The sequence below is a fragment of the Schistocerca piceifrons genome, chromosome 1 (genome assembly GCF_021461385.2).
Source record: "Schistocerca piceifrons isolate TAMUIC-IGC-003096 chromosome 1, iqSchPice1.1, whole genome shotgun sequence".
Lineage (NCBI taxonomy): Eukaryota > Metazoa > Arthropoda > Insecta > Orthoptera > Acrididae > Schistocerca > Schistocerca piceifrons.
Window position 1 is genome coordinate 1,044,890,006 of NC_060138.1, and position 17,937 is coordinate 1,044,907,942.

General features: G+C 40.2%; 1 long non-coding RNA gene across 1 annotated transcript in view; it reads right to left on the bottom strand.

Moving 5' to 3' along the window:
- Positions 1 to 3,892: 3,892 nt before the first annotated feature.
- The window catches only part of LOC124730494, a 179,493-nt gene continuing 165,448 nt past the window's right edge, over positions 3,893 to 17,937 (bottom strand). Inside the window, exon 3 of the long non-coding RNA XR_007008021.1 lies at positions 3,893 to 3,959. This is a non-coding gene — a long non-coding RNA (uncharacterized LOC124730494). The remainder of the gene's footprint in view (positions 3,960 to 17,937) is intronic.

Below are 17,937 nucleotides of genomic sequence, written 5' to 3' on the forward strand. Positions count from 1 at the left end.
AGTATGCAAACCCTGTAACTTACAAATTTTAACCAAGTACGTATTTCTCATTTACGGTGTGAATCACGTACAGGAAAAAGTTTCAATAAATCGCTATGTTAGTAAGCCAAAGCTGCAAACGTCAGCTTTTGATCAAATACCTAATTCTCGAATAGATGGTGGACGCAGTGTTAGTTCTACAGTTGAGCAGTGGTGTGGGTGGGGAGGGGGGGGGGGTGAGGTGGGGGGCGGGGTGGCTGTCGTCGCCGTTTTTCCTTTCTGTTAAGTTTAAGTTATGAAATGTCCGGTGTGTATTTTTATCGAGTGGATGATGCGGCGAATTCTCGTGCAATGGTGTTCTGTTTATGCACTTTTCGGATGAGTAAGAAATGAAAGACTATGAGAGTGTAAAATCCAGTGCCGGTACACTTTCCTATTCCTCTCCAAGAGAGCCATGGGAGCAACGAGCTGAAAGACCCCACTCGAAGAATTATTACACAACGTAAATGTTGTATGGGATTGTTAGCTAGAACACTCACGGGGTGGGTTCGGCTGCCTGTCGGAAAACGTCTTCTTTCTTCGTGTAGACTGGCCCGTTTCCTTGCGGATACGTGAGATCTGTGTCGCATGTGTGAAGAATGTAGGTGCTTGTAATAGATTCATCATATATGGTGTTATGTTTGTGTTGTATTATGAGATGATGATTATGAAAGAAGGGAGAGGGTGAAACTGTGTGCCGCCACACTGCTTAATCCTCGCGAAGAGCACATGCTCTCACCTTCTGAGTGGTTGGGAATTTAATCCTCTCCTTACCGGCCAAATATTGGCAACGAAAATCTCATCCATAAGCAGAATTCTGAACGGTGTACTTTCGAGTCGAGAGTCGGCGCACAAGTATCCTATTTCATGCTGACTAAACCTGAAGAGGACGGGAGAGTGATGACTGAAGACTTGCTCGTTGTCAAAGGTAAAACGGAAATGATTAGAATTTACTACAACTGGCTGTTATCACCACAGGAAACGCAGTTACCGAAATGTGCTGCATACTATAGCGCCTTATTGGAATTCTACGGGCTATTCCAGTATTTTGCGAAGGTTAGGGTCCAAAACCGAGACACACTTTGAATATCAGTTTTCTGCGTCATTGCATTCTGTGAAGCAACAGTTAAAGTTACCAATTAATGACTTCTAATTAAGGATATAAAACGTGACATCTAACAACAACATTCACTTATGACAACATGCTTAAAAAGGTGTTGTATCGGATTTACAGGCGCAAGAGTAATTTTACCTGCATGTGAGGAACTCAAGCTGCATTATAACGCCAAATTCCATGTGATATGGAAAAAATACATTGCTTGCACCGATGCATTTGGACCACATTTAGAAGGGCAAAAGTAATGTTGTTGATACTGGATTCAGGGCGCTGAAGGACATGGTTAGTAACGCCGCTGCAGAACATGAACTAAATGGTCGATGAAACGAACAGTCTTTTCTCTACCGTGTTGGCCCGATGGTTTATATACAATCATTAGAGGCTGGGAAGACAAACTGGCAATGACAAGACAGACAGCGGCTGCCTATTAGTATAATGGAATGGTCTCGTGGACTGAAGGCGCTACAGCTATATTTAATCTTTTTATTAAGAGGGGCGTTCAATAAGTAATGCAACAATTTTTTCCTGGAAGCAGGTTAGTTTTATTCACGATTTCAATACACCACATTATTCTCCACTCTTATTTAGAAAACTATTTTTCAACTCAACTCCGTTCAATGTGACTGCCTTGCTCCACCTCAGTGGGAAGGCCTGTATGCCAGAAGGTGGCGTCAACGTCTGAGCCAACATCATTTTGGATCAATAAAATTGTCACTATCAGCCTCGTGACGCGCAAGCTATTCCGCACAGATGGTACTTGGGTCACTCTTTATGGTATCATTAGGCGGCGAGGAACCTACCGGACACGCACTTGTGAACACCCGAAGTGGTGGACGAGTGTTTCAGCACTACCAACAGAGACGTCCAGTTGAGCAGCGATGGGTTTGATTTGTGATCCGTCGACAGCCACGAATGAGAGTCTCCACACGTTGCAACACGAGTCACAGCTGTATACGGCTGGCCAGAACTAGAGAGATCTGTCAGGTTTGCGTGAACTTGTTGCGATGATGCCTCTCCCAACGTTTCACCGTGCTTTGGTCCACTGCCAGGTCTCCATAGGCATTCTACAAGCGTCTGAGTATCCGCCAAACGCACCTCCATTACAGACACCATTTTGAAAGTTGCGTATTGCGCCGCCACCTATCGGAATTTCATGAACATAACACTTAGGAAATGAGACACTTAAAGTAGTAAAGGAGTTTTGCTATTTAGGGAGTAAAATAACTGATGATGGTCGAAGTAGAGAGGATATAAAATGTAGACTGGCAATGGCAAGGAAAGCGTTTCTGAAGAAGAGAAATTTGTCAACATCGAGTATAGACTTAAGTGTCAGGAAGTCGTTTCTGAAAGTATTTGTATGGAGTGTAGCCATGTATGGAAGTGAAACATGGACGATAAATAGTTTGGACAAGAAGAGAATAGAAGCTTTCGAAATGTGGTGCTACAGAAGAATGCTGAAGATAAGGTAGGTAGATCACGTAACTAATGAGGAGGTATTGAATAGGATTGGGGAGAAGAGAAGTTTGTGGCACAGCTTGACTAGAAGAAGGGATCGGTTGGTAGGACATGTTTTGAGGCATCAAGGGATCACAAATTTAGCATTGGAGGGCAGCATGGAGGGTAAAAATCGTAGAGGGAGACCAAGAGATGAATACACTAAGCAGATTCAGAAGGATGTAGGTTGCAGTAGGTACTGGGAGATGATGAAGCTTGCACAGGATAGAGTAGCATGGAGAGCTGCATCAAACCAGTCTCAGGACTGAAGACCACAACAACAACACGGGCTGAAGCGGTAATATTCCAACGTGCCCCACAACGGATTCCGCATTTTTTCAGCCTACATTGGCCGAGAAAGAAATGTGTTGCATTACAAATTGAATGCCCCTCGTATCAGTTTACAACCGCTTTCGTGGCACTGAAAACCGTATCCTCAGGTGACATTTAAGTAGTATATCATACGTTAGTTACCTGTCATCTGTCACCGGTTGTGATCTGATGATAGAATGATTAAATAAAGCTTCAGCGCCTTCTTAATCCATGAAATTGTCACAGTTGGGTTCCCCGTCTACATGGTTTTCTGCTGAATAAATTGGATATAAAAAAATAACGCAACGAAGCACGCGTATCTGCGTGGATATTCATGTCATTCCTCCCTCTGTAATAAATCTGTAACGGAGTCGTGGTCTGAAGTACTACATGAAACGAGCAGAAGACAAAAAAATAAAAATAAATAAATAAAAAAATAAATAAAGTTAGAGGATGGTTCCTTGTACATTTTACTGGCGGAACACAATGATAAGTGGAAATTCACTGAAAGTTCCATACGCAACTGGTAACATTACTATAAACAAGTCCCATTTAAAAAGAATGTAGTGAAGAAGAAATAGTTAAGTAATCATAATTGTGAAACTATGATTCAGAAAAATATGGCATGTTTGATAACTTAGAAGGGATGAGCCAGCATTGTCAGACACAGTAACTTGGGCGAGAGTCCTGACAACAAAACAAAACCTGGAAACTTTCCGACCTTTGTATGTATCTTTTTTTGGAAAATTGTTATCTCCCCAAGAACCGCTGCCCTCTTGTCACAATATTGGAGAGCAATGAAAGTTAGTGTGGCGCACCGACACTGGTTCGCCAGAAGAACAGCGCGTCGCTGGGTGGTGGCTGTTGCCAGAAGAGAGACGTACCTTTCTGTGTGGCGGCGTGAGGCAGAGAGTCATGGCCGCGGCGCCGGGACGGCGGCTGCTGCGGCGTGGCGGCGGCGGGCGCTCGAGCCCCGGGCTGCGGCCGTCTAACAGCGGCGTCGCTGCAGCTCCATCGCCTGCAACACGACACGACACCGCGCGCTCAGCACACACCTGACTAACCACTGACGTTCTACACTGAAATATCTGTACTTCATGTAAAAAAATATCAGGAAAATACAGATTCTGAAGAATACAGACTTACAAATAAACTAATGGAAGAACTACTTATAATGGACTTTTTTCAGCTGTGTTCCCTTGCTTTCATAAAAAAGGTGGTCCACCTTCTTGTAAGAAACCATGTTTTTTTCCTTTAATCCCTACACACGTTTCATCACAACTGTGTTCAGCTCACCGTTTTCTTTTTTCCCCTTTTCATTTTTTCTGAAATATGAATACACAAATTTTATGTGGGTTATGAAACCGCTGACGTCAGATTCTGTTGTTTAGATTACGTACGTACTTCATTTTTTTTTTTTTGCTTTGTGTGTCCTGTGGCTGCCAACAGCAATCAGCCAGAAGTCTAAAAATAAATACAGCCTGTCATTTGCAATGCAAGGATGTTAGGGCAGGGAAAAATGTGGGTAACACACAACATTCTAACATCCACAATCCATCAACGAGCACGAGAAAACAAGTAATCGCTCTTAAAATACGCAGCACTATTCATAAATAGTAAACCACACCAAACAGTTTTTCCAAACGAAAACCTCTCGAAATTTTAGAAATGTTCGCATGTCATTTTAAGCATTACAATAAACAACCACAAATTTAGCAGTCAAACGTAAACGACGTACAGCTCAAGCTATAGCTTGTCAACTACAGTAATGGTTGACGCCCTTTTTCCTTTTTTGAGGTTGGGGGGGGGGGGGGGGGGAGCAAAGGCCACTGTTTCGACAGACTATATAGTTTAAAGATTATACTATACACAAAAAGTTTATTCAAACGTTGCCCCAACATTCCTGTGTTGCAGATGACTTGGGGATGATTTCTGTTAGCATCCACAGGGCACAAGTAATGTAATTTTAACCACCACGAAACCTGATAACATATCCTTAAACGACAAAAAATATCTATGCATATATTTCAAAAACAAAAAGGGAAAAAAACATTTTAGATGCAGGAAGTGTGGTGAAACGTGTTTGGGGATTAAACATAAAACCTTTTTTTTTTTGTCGTTCGCTGCTCTTCTCTTTGCAACTGAAAGTATCTGATGGCTCTGGATTCTAAAACTTTGCAGCGATATTTCTCGTATTACTGTACCAGCCAATGCCGAAAACTATGAAAAATATGAACACCAAGTTTTCTCAGTATTTGAATGTTACCTGTAAGTAGTACGTGTCAGTCATTCACAAATTATACTCTCTCGGTTAACTACATTGTATGTTGCAGGTAACTATCATAAAATGGTAGCATTAAAATTTTTTTCAGTAACACACTATTTGAAATATGTAGTAAATTATTGATTACGCTAGTCCTAACAATTTCATTATTGGAGGATAATTTATCGAGGATATGCGGCAAACTCTTCTTATAAAACAGCTCTCGTTCAAAGATAAGGAACATTCCGACTAATACTTGCACAAAACTAAATCTGTATCAGTAATATTATCTATACTACAATATGAAGACAAGCTGTATAATGTAATTACCAAAAATCATGAAAAATAATCGGATAATTTATTTCAAATTCTTACCCGATACTCAAATGAAGATTCGGACGGACTTAAGGCTCCATATTTTTGTAATATACCATAATAGTTAACCATGTATGTATGTAATAAACGGGAAACGTAGTTACTAAAAACCTCGAATAGTTCTTAACCAATTTAGTTCAAATCTTTACACGACTATACTAAGCAATCAGATGGACAAGCTGTATAAGCTGTCTTTGAAAACAACTGATCATATTCGTATACAAACGAATATACCATACGATAAAATTACGAACACAGTTCACGTGATTACTTACTTAGCCCAAATTATACCGACAAGAATTAAAGTCAACGAAAATTAATAAGAACAGAAAAAGAGGTACACAGGTCTGATGTAAATCATTATCGCAATTTATGTCAGTAAGAAAAGCACAGAAAACCTTTAAATCCAGTGCAATATAGCACATAGCGAAGTCATAATAATATGAATCAGCGTAAACTTTTAGTATTGATTGTTAAATCTAATGGGATGAGTACAAAGGTAACGAAAACTGACAAAAAAGTAGTAGTAGTAGTAGTAGTAGTTGTAGTCTTAAGTCCAGAGACTGGTTTGATGCAGCTCTCCATGCTACTCTATACTGTGCAAGCTTCATCTCCCAGTACCTACTGCAACCTACATCCTTCTGAATCTGCTTAGTGTATTCATCTCTTGGTCTCCCCCTATGATTTTTACCCTCCACGCTGCCCTCCAATACTATATTGGTCATCCCCTGACGCCTCAAAACATGTCCTACCAACGGATCCCCGCTTCTAGTCCAATTGTGCCACAAATTTCTCTTTTTCCCCAATTCTATTCAATACCTCCTCATTAGTTACGTGGTCCACCCATCTAATCGTCAGCATTCTTCTGTAGCACCACATTTCGAAAGCTTCTATTCTCTTCTTGTCCAAACTATTTATCGTCCATGTTTCACTTCCATACATGGCTACATTTCATACAAATACTTTCAGAAACTACTTCCTGACATTTCAATCTATACTCTTCTTCAGAAACGCTTTCTTTGCCATTGCCAGTCTACATTTTATATCCTCTCTACTTCGACCATCATCAGTTATTTTGCTCCCCAAATAGCAAAACTCATGTACTACTTTAAGTGTCTCATTTCCTAATTTAATTCCCTCAGCATCACCTAATTTAATTCGACTACATTCCGTTATCCTCATTTTGATTTTGCTGATGTTCATCTTATATCCTCCTTTCAAGACGCTGTCCATTCCGTTCAACTGCTCTTCCAGTTCTTTTGCTGTCTCTGACAGAATTATGTCATCGGCGAACCTCAAAGTTTTTATTTCTTCTCCATGGATTTTAATTCCTACTCCGAATTTTTCTTTTGTTTCCTTCACTGCTTGCTCAATATACAGATTGAATAACATCGGGGAGAGGCTACAACCCTGTCTCACTCCCTTCCCAACCACTGCTTCCCTTTCATGCCCCTCGACTCTTGTAACTGCCATCTGGTTTCTGTACAAATTGTAAATAGCCTTTCTCTCCCTGTATTTTACTCCAGCCACCTTCAGAATTTGAAAGAGTATTCCAGTCAACATTGTCAAAAGCTTTCTTTAAGTCTACAAATGTTAGAAACGTAGGTTTGCATTTGCTTAATCTTTCTTCTACGGTAAGTCGTAGGGTCAGTATTGTCTCACGTGTTCCAATATTTCTACGGAATCCAAACTGATCTTCCCCGAGGTTGACTTCTACCAGTTTTTCCATTCGTCTGTAAAGAATTCGCGTTAGCATTTTGCAGCCGTGACTTATTAAACTGATAGTTCGATAATTTTCACATCTGTCAACACCTCCTTCCTTTGGGATTGGAATTATTATATTTTTCTTGAAGTCGGAAGGTATTTCGCCTGTCTCATACATCTTGCCCACCAGATGGTAGAATTTTGTCAGGACTGGCTCTCCCAAGGCTATCAGTAGTTCTTCTGGAATGTTGTCTACTCCCAGGGCCTTGTTTCGACTTAGATCTTTCAGTGCTCTGTCAAACTCTTCACGCAGTATCATATCTCCCATTTCATCTTCATCTACATGCTGTTCTATTTCCATAATATTGTCCTGAAGTGCATCACCCTTGTATAGACCCTATATATACTCCTTCCACCTTTTTGCTTTCCATTCTTTGCTTAGGACTAGGTTTCCATCTGAGCTTTTGATATTCATACAAGTGGTTCTCTTTTCTCCGAAGGTCTCTCTAATTTTCCTGTAGGCAGTATTTATCTTACCCCTAGGGATATATACCTCTACATCCTTACATCTGTCCTCTAGCCACCCCTGCTTAATCATTATGCACTTCCTGTCGATATCATTTTTGAGACGTTTGCATTCCTTTTGGCCTGCTCCATGAACTGCATTTTTATATTTTCTCCTTTCATCAATTAAATTCAATATTTCTTCTGTTACCCAAGGATTTCTACTAGCCCTCGTCTTTTTACCAACTTGATCCTCTGCTGTCTTCACTATTACATCTCTCAAAGCTACCGATTCTTCTTCTACTGTATTTGTTTCCCCTTTCTTGTCAATCGTTCCCTAATGCTATCCCTGAAACACTCTGCAACCTTTGGTTCTGTCAGTTTATCCGGGTCCCATCTCCTTAAATTCCCAAAAAAAGTAGGGTCTAACAAATACTGGAATCGATAACTGGATCTGACCTATATAGTAATTCTAGTTTCCACGGATCGTTATTTAGATCGTTTTAACACAAGGTGTGCGTATTAAATTGTTACACGATTTCTAGATATGGTATTACTATCTTCATTATTATGAGAAAGAGAAAAATTTGGAAGCTGTACCTACAATATCTGAGATCAATAATCCTACAAAAACGTAGTCCACGGATTTACTGCAGAAATGTCTAAAATTATGAACCATCGAAAAGTTGGAATCGGTAACTAGAATTGACCTATACAGAAGATCAGTTATAGTTACCGATTCCAATTTTTGTTACACATCGCAGTAGTTTTAGAAGGCAATTATAAATGTAGAAATGACATTACGTTTCAATGCATACAACTGCAAAAATAATTAACATATGAATCATGGAGCGATTGGAGTCTGTAACTGGAATTTACCTACATAGGTTAATTCTAGTTATCGATTCCAATATTTTTTTTTGTAGATAATCGTTTCTCATGTACTGGCTTTTCTTTTAGAATTTAGTGTGTCGGTTTCTCATTTTATGCTACTGTTTCGTATGTCATTTGCTTAATTTTTCCGTTTTTCTGCTATTTTTTAGTTTCTCCCCGCCCAAAACCCCCACTCACCTGCACTTCTCCCGTTAGGTTCAATAATTAATATAAAATTAACGCTATTTTATAACTGTGTTTTCACCACGTGCATTACTGTACTGCAATTTAAAGGTTCTCTGTGAGTTTCTAATCGCACAAATTACGAGAATACTTCTTAGGTTACTTTTAATTCTTGTTCTTAATTATTTTCGTTATCTTCAGTTCGTTTCGATATAATTCGTGACTAAGTAAATAACTGCGTGAGTAATTTTATCGTATGCTACCTATAACTAGTGTCTTTGCCTTAAGTATGACGTTATTGCTAAAAGCCGAAGAATGGAATCTGACTAGAATTTATCCGAGGTGTGTCATATTCCGCATACCAATGATCCCAACCGATTTATCCAATAATTTTAAGCGAGTTGTATATCCAATTTCCAAACATATTTAACAAGTGCTAAGCATTTCCGGGTTAGCTAGTACCACATAGTATCCGTAGTTAAATAGTCCCGCATTACCCAACGCCTGGGTACACGGTATGTCCTCCATATGTGCTACTACATTCGTGATATTCCAGGCATATTGATTAGCTGCATTTTTAAGAAATAGTGTGAAGGACTAGATTAATATTTTTCTAGTGGAGAGGGCAGTTGTTCCCAAAGAGGGACAGCATTCTATTTAATAGTTGCACGGGCAACAGTTTGAAAGATTAACTGACCTGGCTTGTTACCATCAGCCAGCAAGGCGTTCGTGTTCTCGTGCTGCGAAGGACTGGAAGCAGGGGGAAACTACAGTCTTTTTTTACTAAAGGCATACAGTTCTGTTGTATGGTTAAATGATGATGGCATCCTCCTGGACAAAATATTCTGGAGGTAAAGTAAACCCTCATTCGGATCTCCGCGCGGGTACTACTCAGGAGGACGTCGTCATCCACGAAGACAAAACTTGGCGATTATGGGTCGGAGCGTGGAATGTTACTTCCCTTAAACGCATGGGTACTTTAAAATATTTAAAACCGGAAATGGACAGGTTGAAGCTAGATGTAGTGGGAATTAGTAACGTTCGGTGGCAGGCTGAAAGGGGCTTCTGGTCAGTTGATGATAGTTATAAATACAAAATTGAATAGGAGTAATGCACGAATAGAAATAATGAGTAACAAAATATAAAAAACGTTGAGTTACTATGAACAGCTAAGTGACCGCATTATCAAAGCCAGGACAGACAAGAAGCCAACACCCGCCACAGTAGTACAATTTATGTGGTAACGAGCTCCGCAGATGAAGAAATCGAAAAAAATGTGCGATGACATAAAAAATTATTCGTGTGGAATCGATATGAAGACACTAGAAGGTTTCAGACTGAATGAATAATGGTATGACACATTTGGTAATCCAGTTTTGAAATGCAAAAAAAAAAAAAAACACTATGCCTCTTTGGTCGTGTGCAATTGCAGACGCACGGGAATAAAAGGACATGCACAAAAACGTGTTGAAAGAACGCATAGGCGTTCTGGTATCATACGTTGCCTATTGCGCAAGCAGTGTGCTGCTAATCTTTTTCTTTGCTTGGGAGCTTCTGCTACGTTTATTGTGATGTAAAGGCGACAGCAGAAGAAAACGCCAAGAGGCCTGTAAGTATAAAAACTATATAAACCACAGAGGAACGAAAAATACAAATTTATGACAGCGTTCCGTTTGCGACCTTCAGGAGGAGGTCACAACGAGATTTTAGATTTTCTACTTGGGGAAAGGCAGGGATAAGGCTGGCAATAAAATTTTGTTAGCTAGTAACTGGCGGCTCATATAATCGTTTGAATTATTTACTCCTCATTTCAAAACCAAGTATTTCAATTCTATCAAACTGGAATAACTGCAATTTATTATTTGATTGTTTTATACTTTTTCCACTGTTGGAAATGCCTATCTTGTAATTGTTAGCGTATTTTGTTCCTATACAATATTACAGTTTCCATCTATTAGCATCTACAAGTACTGTTCTCATGTATAATTATGACTCGTTCCATATCCATGCAGTTCCCTTGCATGCTGGATCAACGGAACATTAATAAGTAATTAAAAATAAAAGTGTTTTCCTGAAACTGAGAAGAACTTAAGAGACGTTCTTAGTCGTTATGTTAAGACTAATTTACTTTGAATGCGTCATTTGTACTTAGCCACGAAATATATGTAGATTAGCATCCTCCGATGTAACAAATTTGGCGATTTCCTAGATGCTAGAATCCACTAGAACGAAGGCTGTGTTTTTCAGTTTCGTATTTTTCCCATGATCAGAGTGCTTCATTTCTGCTTTTAGTAGTTTGTTGAGGACCTACACATAACCCACCACTTCTTTGGTTCAGATGCCAGGCTCCTCAGTTGTTGCCCTTCTAAGCCGCCATATCATGAATGTTTGTCCACAGTTTTCACACACTTTTCATAAATTTTTGTGTTATTCTTCTCAATTTTGATACTACGAAACTTACGTGGCCTTATTGTTTCCAGACTTAATCTAATATGTGACTTGCGGAAGCCCGTCACCACCTTCCCCGCGCCCAGATCCTTAGCACGCTCTTCCCTGACTGATGGTATATTTGTACGATGGGACTTCAAAAGTAGACTACAAATTTTTATGACGGGCCAGTTAACTTTTATTGAACGCTGCACTACACTTCAAACTGACACAGATACATGATACTATTTTTCAACATAGTCGCCACTGCTCTGGAAACAACGCTCGGGATGTTTTATCAACCGTTCAACTCCTCGACGACAGAAATCCGCTCCGTGGTCTTTAGCCTATAGAGAAGCCCTGCGTAAACGTCCTCATCGCTGGAAAGTCAGCAGTAACTCCAAATCCCTTCCTCGTTTGCCTGGACATTTCGTGAGTAGTCTATGTCGATGGCTTTCCTTCCCGATCAGCATCACTCACGTCTATACTGCCTTGCGCAAACTGTTGGCACCGTTTCATTACAGCAGGACGCGACATTGCATCTGGTCCATATAACGCTAAAATTTCATGGCGAATCTATGCGCCATTTAGACGTTTTGCCACACAAGGATCGGAATGTCCCGCGTACGTCAACTATGGAGCACCTTCCCAGTTGCCGCCTAATTTCACTCTGACACTGAGATGTATCGGTTATCCGTACCGCGGCAGAACTGTCTCTACAGGATACCCAGGAAATGTACTCTTCTCACAATACGCCACTCTTCTTGCATAATGGCCTTAGCGCGGGATGTGTAACATACTGCTTGAAGCCCTCTCGTTATATTGCCTTTATTTTCATTGGATGCTGCCCATCCGTGTTACCTGTTGCTGCTCACTTCCACAACTACTGTAGAAGTAAAGCAAAGCTGTGCTAAATCTGAAGGTTGGTTTGCACACCACATAGATTTACTTGCAGAGCTAGCTATTGTGGGACTCCGGTTTAATTGAGCTCTGAACCACAGGGACGTGTTAGTGCGAATGGAGAGTGTGCAGCCAGGTGGCTGAGCATTGCATCTTATATTTTACATTTTGGTGCATTGCGTGGTGTAATGACTGGCAGTTATCTCTCAATATTAGTAAGTGTAACCCACTGCGTGTAACAAAGCGAAAATCCCCATTAATGTACGAGTACAAACTAAATGCCCAGTCTTTGGAAGCGGTAACATCCGTCCAGTATTTGAGTGTGACTATTCGAAATGATCTCAAATGGAACGATCAGATAACACAAGTAACGGGTAAGGCGAACTCTAGATCGCGGTTTATTGGTAAAATCCTGAAGCGACGCAGTCCTTCAACAAAGGAAATTGCTAACAATACGTTAGTTCATTCAGTATTGGAGCATTGTTCGTCTGTATGGAACCCTTACCAGTTGGGTCTGATTCAAGTGATTGAGAATGTCCAAAGAAGAGCGGCAATATTCGTGACTGGTACATTGAGCCATCGCGAGAGCGTTACAGATTTCATAGAAAGTTTGAAGTGGGAAACACTTGCAGATAGACGACGCGCTAAACGGAAGGGACTGCTCACCAAATTCCAAAATCCGATCTTCGCATGATGTAGAGTATATATTACCACCAACTCACAAATCGCACAATGACCACCATTCAAAGATAAGGGAAATGAGAGCTCGTACTGAGGCGTTCAGTCATTTTTCCCCCGCGCGATCCGAGAGTGGAACATGGTGGTTGGGGGGTGGGGGTGGGGTGGGGGGGGATGCGACTTCGGCGCGAATAGTGCCCTCCGCCACACACCGCTTGGTGGCTGGAGTATGTGTGTAGCCAACGTAAAAAAACATTCTTTGTCCCTTCCCCAAATCAACCAATCAACAAATTATTTTCGTTGGGGCGCTCGCTGATGACCTCCCTGTTGTTCGCTCTGTACGTACCATTACCTACGGTATTGTTATTGCTATTTATTCACAGTAGCACAGTACGGTCACAGGAGAAACATCCTATACCCGACTGGAGACTGAACTCTGAATCTGTAGGTCTTAACACCCAGTCAGCCACTAAGCCACACATTTACAGTGTCTTAACTTTTGATCCGTTTCTCTCTAACAGCTTTCTCCTAGCAACTTACAAGTGATAACGAGATGGCGAATTTGGCAAATGGTACTACAGAGCGGTCGACGAAAGTAGCTCAGACAGGTGGAATGGGCTTGACGCCTCCATCTCAACCAGCCGTGTAATGTGGTTTTGCATACATCTAGATGACAACTCCTCAGCGTTGACGCAGCTCTATAGACTACTTGTTTTCGCCAGCTGTTGAAAGCTGGCAACAGTGCTACTAACTGTCAGGAATCTTCTCTCGCCGAGTCTACTATAGGTTAAAGCTGTGCCTGCAAATATGTTGATAGACTATCCACCAGGAAAAGTTCAGCAGCACGTTGCTGTATCTTTTCTTTCCAGGAGTTTCAGTGGAAGATCGTGGGGTGCTGCCACCGTAATGCAATTCAGTGCTCCGGGTGCAGCAGCCTCCGCGTAAAGCTACGCAGCTAACCAAGGGATTTCCTCAGACAATGCGCGCAATTAAGGAGATAACGCATCTTGCTGTCGCCGGCACACTTCCCGGTGCACACGGCCGACGGCGCAGCGCAAGTACTGCCCTGCGCAGTGGGACCGGAAGTATGTGCCCTGACAACATTAACATGAACAATGAGCAGTTCGTTTTGTAGACTGCTCCTCAAAAATTACTAGGATAAAAATTCATGCATCTATGCCGGCTGAAGCGAATGAAACCTTTTACCAAGACAGGGATTCGAACCCAAGTCTCCTGCTCACTTTTTTTTTTTTTTTTACTAGTACACAAATTTTTGTAGTACACGAATATATGAGAGTACTTTGACAGTCTGCACTGTTGCTAGTCTGCAGTGGAATGTTTTGCGTATTTTGATTTTTGGAGGACTTCGTAATTCGGCGGGCCATATTTTATGTGGAAAAGCTGACACGAACGTTAATCGTATGGGCACTGTACATAAAAAAAACCACTGTATGGTAATAATATGGCTTACAATTTTAACATTATGATAGGGAGACTAGGCACACGCGGTAACCACTACGCCATCCCGGCACGGTATGTTTGCACAACTGCACGGACTACCCAAGCACGTCTCCGAACTCTATCAGAATTACCATTCACGCCTGGGCCCACTTTGCATTCCCGTTGAACTCTAACAGCACTGCAGAGGCTCTCCAGTTTATTGGAATAGCACTTCAGCATCGAACGAAACGGGGCATCCTGCCTGAAACACAAGCATAGGCGCTTTAATCAAACTATATGGTGCTAGACACATTTTCGAGTGTCAATCATTATTTCTGTACACATGCATATGCATATATGATAGATGTTTGAGTTTAGAAAAGGTTTTTGGAACCACGTAGTCTCGCTTAGCACAAAAATTATTGCCTCAATGTACTGCGGCTAAAAGACTGGCAGACTTAGAAACGTTTACATTGCAAGAAGAAAGAATCACATTTTTTTTATTCCTCACTTGCATCGATTCGTCTATGAATTTCAATGTTGAATAGTTACACTATTCAACTGGAAGTATTAGAACTTTGCGAATTACTTGTGATACTTACTACTGCCTAGTGTAATACAGAATGAACTCCTCGTATCTTTTCTTCCAGTGGAATGGTTGTTAGTTACAACATGCCGGATGTACACCTGTTGTGCAACGTAAATGGCAACTGTCTTTCTTTTGAATACCTAAAATTATTTGATTGCAAAGGCTGTAAGGGCGGCAACTTTTTTACTAAATGAATGTACAAAACTGAACTTGTTCGTTTCATTTAGACTGCACTTTCACATATCTATGGGTAGTAAATGAGTCTGACAATATATCTGTCAATTCCTTTTGCAGAGATCGAACGGTAATTTCGCTACCATGGTATAACATATTTCACTTTATTACGGAGAAAGTCAATGGGCACACTTTGCAGCCAATAAGCATAGACTTGGCTGACAGATAAAACGTTGTTTATTTGACAAGTTCTGTATAATGCAGAACTTGACAAGGAAGTATTCAGGTGGACTTATATACCTGGCTCGAAGACACTTATGGGTATGAAATTAATCGTGCTAAGTTTCTCCGCAACAAGGAATACCACGTACAGAAGAGTTCTGGGAAAGTCATCACGTGAATATTGCACGTAGATTGGAGTATCAGTTCAAATAAACAGAAAATAGCTATTTTAACATCTTTTTATCAATTATTCACTGTTTTTTCTTGAAGAAGCAAAGGCGAAGTGCGCCGACATCAGAAGATGTGAACTGTCAGGAAAACAACAAGCACCCACAGGAGAGAGAACAACTGTTAAGAAGTAGGAAGAGAAACGTGCTAACAAGGAAACAATTAGCATCCTGGAGTGTATTCTTACGTCAAACTAGAAAAGTGAAGATAATCCGTCATATTCAATGCGAATACGAAATACTGGTTGTTTTAACAAGTTTATCTGTAGTATTGCGTGACGTTTTAAGTTCGCGCCGTATGTAATGCCCTATTCACTTTTAACGCACTTTTCGTTATAAAAAATGAAACTGCAAGGTAAATTCAGAATACGTAAATTATATAATGGTCTCCACGTGAACTTTGGTGCGCCCTATGTGCATAATAGCACGTAAACTTGGAGAAACACAAGGGAAGTCGGGACTAGTGCAGCAGGGGATACAACCCGTCGGCTTTGAACAATGACGTCACAAGTCGCCAGAGAGCATGTATTACAGAGATGAAAGAGCTGAGGAGAATGTTGAGAAACAAAGGAATGCGAGAGAGATAAACATTGATCTTGTCAAAAGCATAAGTGTTTTTTGACTTTAAAGAAAAAAAAATTTCACGAGATAGAATAAACTGATCCTACTTTACTAAGCAATATCTTGTCAAAAGCCGAGAAGCGATTGTTCTTAATGTTCTAGCTCCCTTCAGTATGTAATAAGTGTTTTTTGACTTACAAAAAAAATCTCACGAGATGGAATAAACTGATCCTACTTTATTTAGCAGCTCCCTTCAGTACGTAATAAGTGTTTTTTGGCTTTTTAAAAAAAAAAAAATCTCACGAGATAGAATAAACTGATCCTACTTTATTAAGCAGCTCCCTTCAGTACCTAATAAGTGTTTTTTGGCTTTTTAAAAAAAAAATCTCACGAGATAGAATAAACTGATCCTACTTTATTAAGCAATAGTGTTTTTTTGGCTTTTTAAAAAAAAATCCTCACGAGATAGAATAAACTGATCCTACTTTATTAAGCAATATCTTGTCAAAAGCCGAGAAGCGATTCTTCTAGTGTTGTAGCTGCCTTCAGTAGCTGATAAGTGTTTTTTGGCTTTTAAAAAAAAATCTCACGAGATAGAATAAACTGATCCTACTTTATTAAGCAATCAGTAAAAAAACGAAATTGAAACATAACAGCAAAAGCTTATTCGAACACAGAACTGCTTTATTATCTATGCCTCGAAGTGAAGACATTAAGATCTATGACTAAGGAATGACGTCATTGTTCAAAGCCGACGGGTTGTATCCCCTGCTGCACTAGACCCGGGAAGTCCACTACGTAACTTTTTCTTTTACCAAGCTTGCTGAAGTTACGAAGTAAAATGTTTGCAACGGGCTCACCTTTCGTTTGACACCTCATGTAGTCCACCTGAAATTCACAGGGCACAATTTAGGATTTGTATTTGTACACGTCATGTAGGTTATTTGAGAGAGCAAATTAAGCAATCGACTGACGAGACCTCGTCGATTGTTGGATGAGCTGAAGGCCGAGATTAAAAAAATGTAAATACAAAACGTTTTCTCCTTGCTTTTCTCAACAACAAAATATTATCTGTGATTCGTCGGAAACTAATACCTAAGAATACAATGCGTAAGCTAACACACCGCAGCCGGAAGCTCCTCAAAAAGGAAACAGATTTTCTTCAAAATTTTTTGAGGCAGTAGGAGCTTCAAAGAAGAAAACGTTATGCTGATACAACAAATTATGGGAGTTGTTCTCACATGTTTATTTCAAATTAAACTAGTTCACAGTCCACAAATCTCACAACAGTTTAATATTTTAGCACCACAGAAGAATGAGAACATTGGCCGATTCGTGCTCTTATCAGTTACACTACACAGATAAACACGCGTAAAAGATAACTATTTTATTTTTATAACTACTCTCTTTTGATAGAGCCATCTGATAAATACCGAGACGGTAATCAGTTCAAAGAAGTTCAACAAACATCGTTTCACTGAAGAGCTTTTTTCTTTCATGATCAAACAACTATCCATAATTTCCACCAGACAATAAGAATTAACTACGGTAAAATTTGTTTCATTTACAAAACGGAATATAATTTTCACAAATTTGCTAGGAAGTCCGCTATATGTTTTGCTTGCAGCATATTTCGTCTTCTGCCGTGTTGGGTAGTTTGCGTCAGTCCTCTATTTTCTCAAAGGGAAGAAAACAACAATTAAAGCTACTAGAGATGTAAATCGGGCCACCTTAACACAAATCCCTGCCACAAGCGTTATCCTTAAACGTAAACTAAAAAAGAAAACTAACTCTGCAAGTTGCTACGTTCTACTGGTAAAATATCTAACTACATGAATTAAAGCATGTGAGGCTGACTGACTACCAACCTTAGACA